The sequence below is a fragment of the Callospermophilus lateralis genome, chromosome 3 (genome assembly GCF_048772815.1).
Source record: "Callospermophilus lateralis isolate mCalLat2 chromosome 3, mCalLat2.hap1, whole genome shotgun sequence".
NCBI lineage: Eukaryota > Metazoa > Chordata > Mammalia > Rodentia > Sciuridae > Callospermophilus > Callospermophilus lateralis.
The window spans coordinates 180,028,951-180,037,714 of record NC_135307.1 but is presented as its reverse complement, the minus strand read 5'-3'; positions in this window follow the sequence as shown (position 1 = coordinate 180,037,714).

Here is an 8,764-nt window from a genome sequence, read left to right as displayed (position 1 = left end):
GAGGATTCCCAGACATGGCAACAAACTCCGTGGAATGCTCCAACACCACGATGCACAGATGTCAGGGTCCACGGGGAGACTGAGTGATGTGGTACATATACTCACCAACATTCTCAGAGAAATACTTCTTAGAAGCACCACAAAATGTAAGAACTCAGAACTGTATCATATTCCCGTCACTACATTTAACCCGGAAAATATATACTTAGTAACTTCTCTAAACCACATTTGCCAGAGTCTCGGGAGACAAGAAGAAACCTGGCCACTGATTTCAAGAAGCTCACAGACGACATGTTGTTTCTCAAGAAAGCTTGGAGGCACCCTCCACTTAGAAAGGAAGGTGGATCAGAGGGTTCTCCTTGGCAGATGGCTGCCATCTTTCAACAAGGTATCAGAGGTGGCACACACCAGATGGAAGACTCTCATGGCACTGAAGGGGCATCTCTTTGACAAGATACAAGGTGGACAGAGCTGTAAACCATGGCATGAATTTCTTGGAGCTCCTGAAAAAAAATAAATCTGAAAAGTAAATGTGAGTTTATTTTCCTGCTCTTTAAACCCCATGGCTTCTTCTGTCCACTGAGTAGAAGGGAAAGGGAACGGAAATGGCTTGGTGAGGTTCCTGTCATGGCTTTCCATGTCATATCCAAAAGCCAGAGGAACACCTGTACTTCAATCAGGCATTAAACCTGAAAAGTTATTTGAGCTCTACACATAGTTTTTTCTTCCTGTGATAAGGGCAACAAACTCATGAGAGTGGTATTTTAAAAAACAGACTCTGGAGTTAGACTTCCTAGGTTTGGATCCTAGGCCCAACATTTTTGGGCACATATCAATCAAACTCTTTAATTCTCAGTTTCCTCATCTGTAGTATGGGATTAGTAATAGAAATTGCTTGGAAAGTTTGTTGTAAGGGTAAGATAATATACATATACAAAGAACTTATTCTGGTACCTCGCACATAGTGAGGCTCAAAAACTGTTGCCATAATGAGTCTTGTTCTTTTTTTCTAAGGAAGAAAACACATGAAATGGTCTATAACTTTAAAAGGTGATAAATGAATTACAGAGTTCTGTCATCCTTCCCTTGTTATTTTTGACACTAGAGGCACAGCCAGAGCCCATGAAAATGTTTCAGAGAAGCAGGTTTCTCTAGCATTAGAAAACACCCATTAACCATTACAGTTGTGCCACAATACGATGGACTACCTGAGGAGATAATGAGTTCCCTGTCATTAGAAGTATTCACGCAAAGGCTTGAAGAGCTACTGTAGTCTCAGAGATTTCTGTCTTATTATTAGGAATGAATGACATCCTATGATGGCTGGAGTCTCTCCTAATTTAATCGGCTGTGATTTGGTGACCGTATGCAAGTGTTTTGCTCTGGCCACCCATAGAATGATACTGAAATTCAGTCAAGAAGCAGAAGTGAAGAGTTCTATCTGTTTCATTTCTTACCCCCAGCATCCAACAGAGAGCTGGTGAAGAAGAAGAATTCAGTGACTCTTAATTAAACTAAAAATAAAAGGAGTGCAAATGGAATTAATGGATATTGATGTTTCAGTGTTTTCAGAATACAAGATCTGAGTTTCCTAAATACAGAATCTGCAGATGGCTTCTTTGTACATGTTTGGGGGTTTTGTTCATAAAAGCTACACACACCTTCTAACCCCCTGCGTAACATGCATTTCAGTTTTAAAAGTGTTTGTGTGTGCATGCACATGTGTGTGTGTTTGTGTGTGTGTGTGTGTGTGTGTGTGTGTGGCTCGTGTGCCTATGGGACTTTTTCAAGTTTCGTATTTGTCTGAATGCCATCGATTTTTTGCCTAATTGTTATTCACTATGCTAATTTCACCCACAAATCTCACATTCTATTGATCAAAAAGTAATAAACTCTCCAACAAACAAAACAAGCATTATTGCAATGTTGGGAAAACATCAGTTAATATCAATAGCATATTTACAATTATCTTTAACCCAAATTTTACTCATGATGCAGTAAATAGGCAGCTTCAGGGACCTAGGCTGGAGGCACAGGCCAAAAGGATTTTTCTGCCTTTTACTTGGTTGAACAAAGGGAAGCAAGTACAACCAGGAAACCCATAAAGAAGGAGTCAATGGCTAGAACAAAAGTGATTATCACAATGGAGAAATCCATCATCTCTCTCCTGTTTTTTTTTTTTTTGCCCCCTCTTCCTATTTTCTCCTTTAATTTAAGTGCTTTGGTAATCATTGTGAGAAGTACAAAGGTGAGCAAGGCATCTTTTACCATGCTCCAAAGTTAAAGTTTCCTTAAAAAGAAGAGAATGTGATTATTTTAGTAGGTGCTCATAGCCTTACTGAGTTGGCTCGTCCAGGGCAGGTCACCACAGTAGGTGTAGTTTAATCTGGGATGGCAGTACCACCCTCTTCCTTTTAGAGAACTCCTTTCTCCCACACTCCAACCATCCAGCTGCAGAGAGAATAACCACAGTCTCCACCTGGGTGGCCATATTCCATTGGTCCAGCATAGATGAATAGGCTGGGCAGTCAGAGGGGCCGTAGCAAGATCAGCCTTAGTAAAGGGAAGTTGATGCTACTAAACCCACTTGCAGTCTCCATCTGTGCCACCATAATCCCTATTTCACATGGGTGTAGTTCTGGGATGGCCAATGATAAAGTCTGGGAAAGGTCAACTGGCCAAGTCATCCTGTCTAATTGGTAATTCAAGGTTTGTTCCATGGTGAATGTTTTAAGAAATGTGAACCCTGACAGATGACACAAGCACCTTCAATTCTGTGTCCACCCATATGCCTTTATACCAGACATCCTCTTCTCTGATTTTCTAGTTCCTCTCCTTCCAGCTCTCTGACCACTACCCCCAAACCTGCATGTATTCTCAGGCCACTTCTCCTCTCCTTTAAACTCCACTTTCTGGAATCCTTTTCCTCCCTTCTGTCTTCATAGACACTGTTCCCCCACATTTTCCAAATGCCTGATTCATTACACCAACAAGAATGGTCCACACTTAAGAATGTGGTTCTGGGCTGGTGCCAGTAACATTTTAGGGATAGGGCCATCTTCTTCCTCCTTCTCCACCCTTTACTCCACTTGAGATGTTAATTCTCCTTGACAACTGCCAGTAAATGACTGTGTCTCTCACTGTGTTTCACCAGTCTTGGTACCAACAGTGCTAGTTCATGTGTTCTACAGAGGAGACACCAAGACTGAATTATATGTGCAATGGAGTTATTAAGGAAAATCTCATGAAGACAAAAGGAGGAGTTTGGATAGAATCTTAATATTGCAATATTGAGACATCTGTGAAAGGGGAGAGGGAAGGAGAAGCCTCAGACTGCCACTCTGAGAAAGTCTTGGCCAGCCCAATCGGGAGATCCAGAGCCAAGACGGCTCTTCTGAGAGTCCCATGTTGGGGAAGAACAAGTCCACACTCTGACACGCATTCCCTGGCTGGGAGGAGCACAGGGAGCCCAGGGCCTCCGCATGAGCACTGTGAAGTGTCTGAAGGTCAAGGGCTGCAGGCAGCACACCAATGGCCTTCTTCGCAGGGGTTCTCTTAAAGTGGTGAGTCTCGCAGCTATTATAAACCTGGGCTTTACTTTAATAAAATATCTAGTCACAAAGGGAATACATATTCATGGTGAACAATCAAAATAACTCCAAAGAATACAATACAAAAGATAATGGTTTCTCTCCTCCCCATTCTCTGACACCCAACTCACGTGCCATAATCAAATCTAGCAGTTTTTTTGTGCTTCTTTGCAGAAATGTTCCAAGACGAATACTCATTTTCTTTTAATTTATATAAATGGTTACATATTTTTTCATGTTGCTTTTACCCATTTAAAATTTTCTTTTCCATGATATAGAGCAAATTCCCTCCTTCACAACTCTGTGATATCCCATGACATACCTGTGCCTTAAAAAATTTAGTCAATCTTATATCAATGAATGTTTAGATTTTTCTCTAGTATTTTTCTAAAAACTAATGGCAGACCACCCAGGCATCATGGTATACTAATACAAGGACATCCATGGGGTAAATTTCTAGGTCAAAGGGCAGGTGCATTTTGTATTTTGACAGGTGTTGACTTGCAAATTGTTCTTAGAATTATGCACCCACACAGTGTTTGAGCATCAAAGCTTGCATTATTCTATGTTGCTTCAGATTAGGGGTAGAAGAGTGGAGTAACAGACAGAGATGAATACGTTGGTAGGAGCAGAAGCATCCATTTGCCATATGAAGAATCACAGGGCATTCAATAATTCTGTGTTGTTGGTGACAGAGTCCCTGACAGTGGCACAGTCCCTGGGAAAAACATATACTCACTTGCATTGAATATGCATTCAATAGTAATTTGTAGGAATTTCATCCCAGATTCAGTGGAATGAGCTGGAGAAGTTTATGCATATGAGTAAATTGTATGTGAAGATGGCTGAGAGGCTGCAGTCCCTCGAGCATCTAGCCCAGCTTCCCAGGAGAAAAATAAGATGTGTTGACTGGAAAAAGTTAACAAAACTTCCAGGGCAGATTGATGAAGGAGGTTGATTCTAATGAGAAGGAAGGGACATCAGGAATGGAGATTTGCAGATAGGGTCAGGATGCCATGGTCAGCAGAAGAAGGGATTGTGACGATGACATACAGGGAAAGGAAAAGAAAATGGTTTGCTGAAGAATGACCAGAATGTGATAGAGACCTCCCCATGAAGTCAGCAAGAGGTGTACCTCTGGAAAGAACCAGAAGAAAGGGTGCCACCAGCTACATCAATAGAAAAGCAGGAGCCCTGCCAGTCACGGTGGTACAGACCTGTGATCCCAGTGACTTGGGATGCTGAAGCAGGAGGATTCAAATTCCAGGTCATCCTGGGTCACTTAGAGAGACCCTGACTTAAATTTTTTTAAATAAAATAAAAAAAAGATGGGGATGTGGCTCAGTGGTAAAGTGGTTCTGGGTTCAATCCCCAGTATAGGGAAGGAAGGAAGGAAGGAAGGAAGGAAGGAAGGAGGGAGGGAGGGAGGGAGGGAGGGAGGGGGAGGAAAGAAGGATGAAAGGAAGCGGGCAGAGAGAGAAAGGAGGGAGAGAGAGGCAGGAACCATGAAGGTGTCCAGAGAAAAAACCCAGGGGAGCAGAGACAGGCTTCTGTGCAGGACACCGTGACTCATTCATGAGCCTCAAAGTTACAAGAGATTGTGAATTCTAGAAAGAAAGAAAGAAAGAAAAGAAAAGCCACTCATCAGGTACATTTTTCTGTCACTATTTTAACCTGTGCTATTCACCATTCTTTCTGATTGACCTTCTATGTCAATCTATCAGCCAAGAATTCTTTGTGGAGTTTTAGCCTATGGTAAGGAGCTTGGGTCCTGGAATCAGACACAGTTGGGTTTGAATCCTGTATCCTCCACTTATTAGCTGTGTGGTCCTAATTGGACAGATTCCTTATTTTCCACTAATCTTCTTATCTCCTCACCTATAAAATATGGATATTAAAAATGCACATCCCAGAGGACTGTTGGAAAACTCATGAAACATATGAAATGCGTTCCATACAGAACAGAGCATTTCACAGGTTCTCAATAGGTAGATATTGAATAGATGCATCAATCGGTGTTTTCTCTTACCATTGTTTTTATTAGATACGATGAAGTGATAGGTATATAGAATGTTCTTCTCAAAATCCTCCCACCCTAAAGATGCTGATATTAACCCCCATTCAGTCAAGGGGAGGTGGTTAATGAGAACTTCCGGGTGAAGGTGGAACCTGAGTCAACGCTTACATGAAAAAGAGAAGTTACTCAGATAAAGAAGCAGAGCGGTGCATTCCAGAAAGAAGGGGCATAAATGAGAGCATCGGGGAAAGAAAGGGCGTGGTGGATAGGATGAGCTGCAGACGGTGTACTGTTGCAGGAATTTGAACCGTGAACTGGGGGAGCGAGGGAAGAAGCAGGGGAGGCACTTGGGAGACCTGATTAAGATGCTCAGACTAAAGCTGATGGAAACTCTCGGTTATTTCAAGAAGACAAGTAGGAGGGACAGTTTCGCTTTTTAAATGGATCGCTCTGATAGCTGTACGAAGGGTAGCTTTGAAGAGGAACAAACTGGGGAAAAGGGGTCCCATTAAAATACATTTCCATCTAACTAAATGAAAGATAATAAAGTCGCACATTCCCTTAGAGACAATTTCAGCCTTTTCTGAAATACCTCTGATGCCAAAGGACGGACACTACCCCACCCAGTTCAGTGGTACTTCTGGCTGTGACAGAGGTCTACCTCATATTAAGTAGAAGTCTCTTTGTATCTTTTACCCATTGATTGTATCCATGGAGGAAATTTAGGATCCATCTAATCTGGGTTCCGCACAAGGATTTTTCAAAAACTTAGATGTAATGATTATGCTCCCAAAGAATCATCTTCTGGAAAAGCCCTTCTGCCTCTTCCAATAAAATCTCACGTGATGAGGTTTTGGGGGCTCTTCACTACATCTGGACGCAGGCTTCTGGAGGTAAAGATGTCCCAAGACACCAGAATGGACATGGACTCTTCTTTATCACCAGCCTCTATACTTCCCTAGAGCAGGCTGGGGTTGAGAGCACTTTCTCTGAAGTTACAGGGATGATTGACACCTGTCACCCAACCATGCAATATCTTCCCATCTGATGAAGTCAAGTGACTTCTTCCTCACAACTTTCTTTGTGATCATGAACTTTATATTTGCCCTATGTGTAAAATATTAGATCTATGTCTATTTAATTTTATACATGTGCAGTGGGGTTGGCCACTCTTGTTAAAAATCAAAAAATTATCAAATTTGTTCATAAAATAGGTAAAATGTTATATGAACAAAGGCACTGAAACCAAAGATGAAATATTAAACTTTGGAAAATGTTTACTATGTATGACATTAACGTGGCTGATATTCCTTATCAATAGATATACAAAGCAATTTTATATGAATATTCCAACATAATAACATGAGAAAGAACATAAACTGTCAAGATTCAATGTTTGACCTCACAAATAGACAAGAAATGCAAACTTAAACAAGGGCACGTCTTTTTGTGCCCATCAAATTGTCAAAGAGTAAAATGATCAGTGTTATCCCCTGTTGTTGAGGATGTGGGGAGAAGCGCCTTCAAACCATTGTGAGGCTTTTCCCTGAAACAGACTTTCTGGAAGGCAATTTACTAATATGAATCCAAACTACCTAACTGTAGCCATTAACTTTCTAGGACTTCATTCTAAGAAAATGATCAGGCAATTATACAAAGATATATGTACACAGACTTTCCTATCAGAGTTGTTTATAATAGCAAACCTGGAAAAATTCTTGGAGGGCTATTTATAGGACTGATAAATAAATTATTGCATCTAAAATATTCTGCGTCTTTTCAGACATATGTAATAAAGCTATGTTTAAAAAGAAACAGACGTGGAGATGTATTAAATACTATACTATGAAATGATATAAGCAGTTTACAAAACACTTCGTATGTGTTGTACACTAGCATGCAAAAGCCTACACAGGAAAAATCTGGAAAGCTATGGCCCAAAATATGGATAGTACTTATTTTTGTTAGATCTTATGACTTTTTTACATATCTGTATTTTTTACATTTTTACAAAATTTTTATAAAATTTTATTATGATGAGGAGGGGGACGCATGGGGGAAATGGAGAAACATTGGACAAAGGGGAGGGAGGGAGAGAGGAAGCATGGGGGCAGGAAAGATGGTGGAATGAGATGGACATCATTACCCTAGGTACATGTATGACTGCACATAGGGTGTGACGCTACATCATGTACAACCCTAGAAATGTAAAGTTGTACTGCAATTCTGTACATTGGATCAAAATGTATTCTGCTGTTATATGTACCTAATTAAAATAAGTAAATTAACTTAAAACATTTATTTCATAATTTATTTCAACATTTATTAGGAAATAAATGTTTTACAAAAAATTTATAATTTTACAAATTGCCTTATTTCAATAACCAGGAAAAATCAGTAAAGACATTTTCACTCAATAGAGGAAAAAAATTAAGAAGAATATTGTGGGAGGGTTGGGAATTCCAAAGAAGAAGAAAACCTGAGAATGTTTTCACTGATGTGAGGAAGAAGAGGGGAGGGATAGAGGGAGAGGCCCCAAGATCGATTGTTAATGCTTGGAATTGTTACATGAGGCTTCCCTCTCCTAAGGGTATACCTCTAAGTCCCTGTTCTTGTCAAGATCCCCCAAAAGAAATCCTATGTGGAAAACGTCCAGTGGTCACACATCTGGAACTCACTCGGGTATGCACACACAAACCGACACCCTTCGTGTGCCCTTCCCTAGGATCCAGAGCCCATTCCTTACTGATGCATCAATTTCACATGCACAAACCGTTTCCTTTCCAGTGAACTTACCAAAGTGGTCCAAGCTCCACACAGAGATCTGTGAAAACTTCCCAAGCATTACACACAGAAACAAAACCTGTTTAATGCATAATCTTTTGAATATATAGATAGATAGAGACACACTCTTTAATCACATCTATTCCTTTGTGTCTCTTCATGCACGGTTCTTCTGTGGCAGAGGCATTTTTCAAAAACACAGACCCTCTTTTGTTTAATTAATAATCCCCCCAGACATAAATCACCCCAGCGGCACCCTCTCTAAGCAGCCCTGTGGCAATGACCTACTTTAACAGCCTTTCATGTACAGCTTGGGTTTACTATGTATTTTGAAAATTACTGCTCAATAGCTATTTTGGGAGATCAGCGTTTT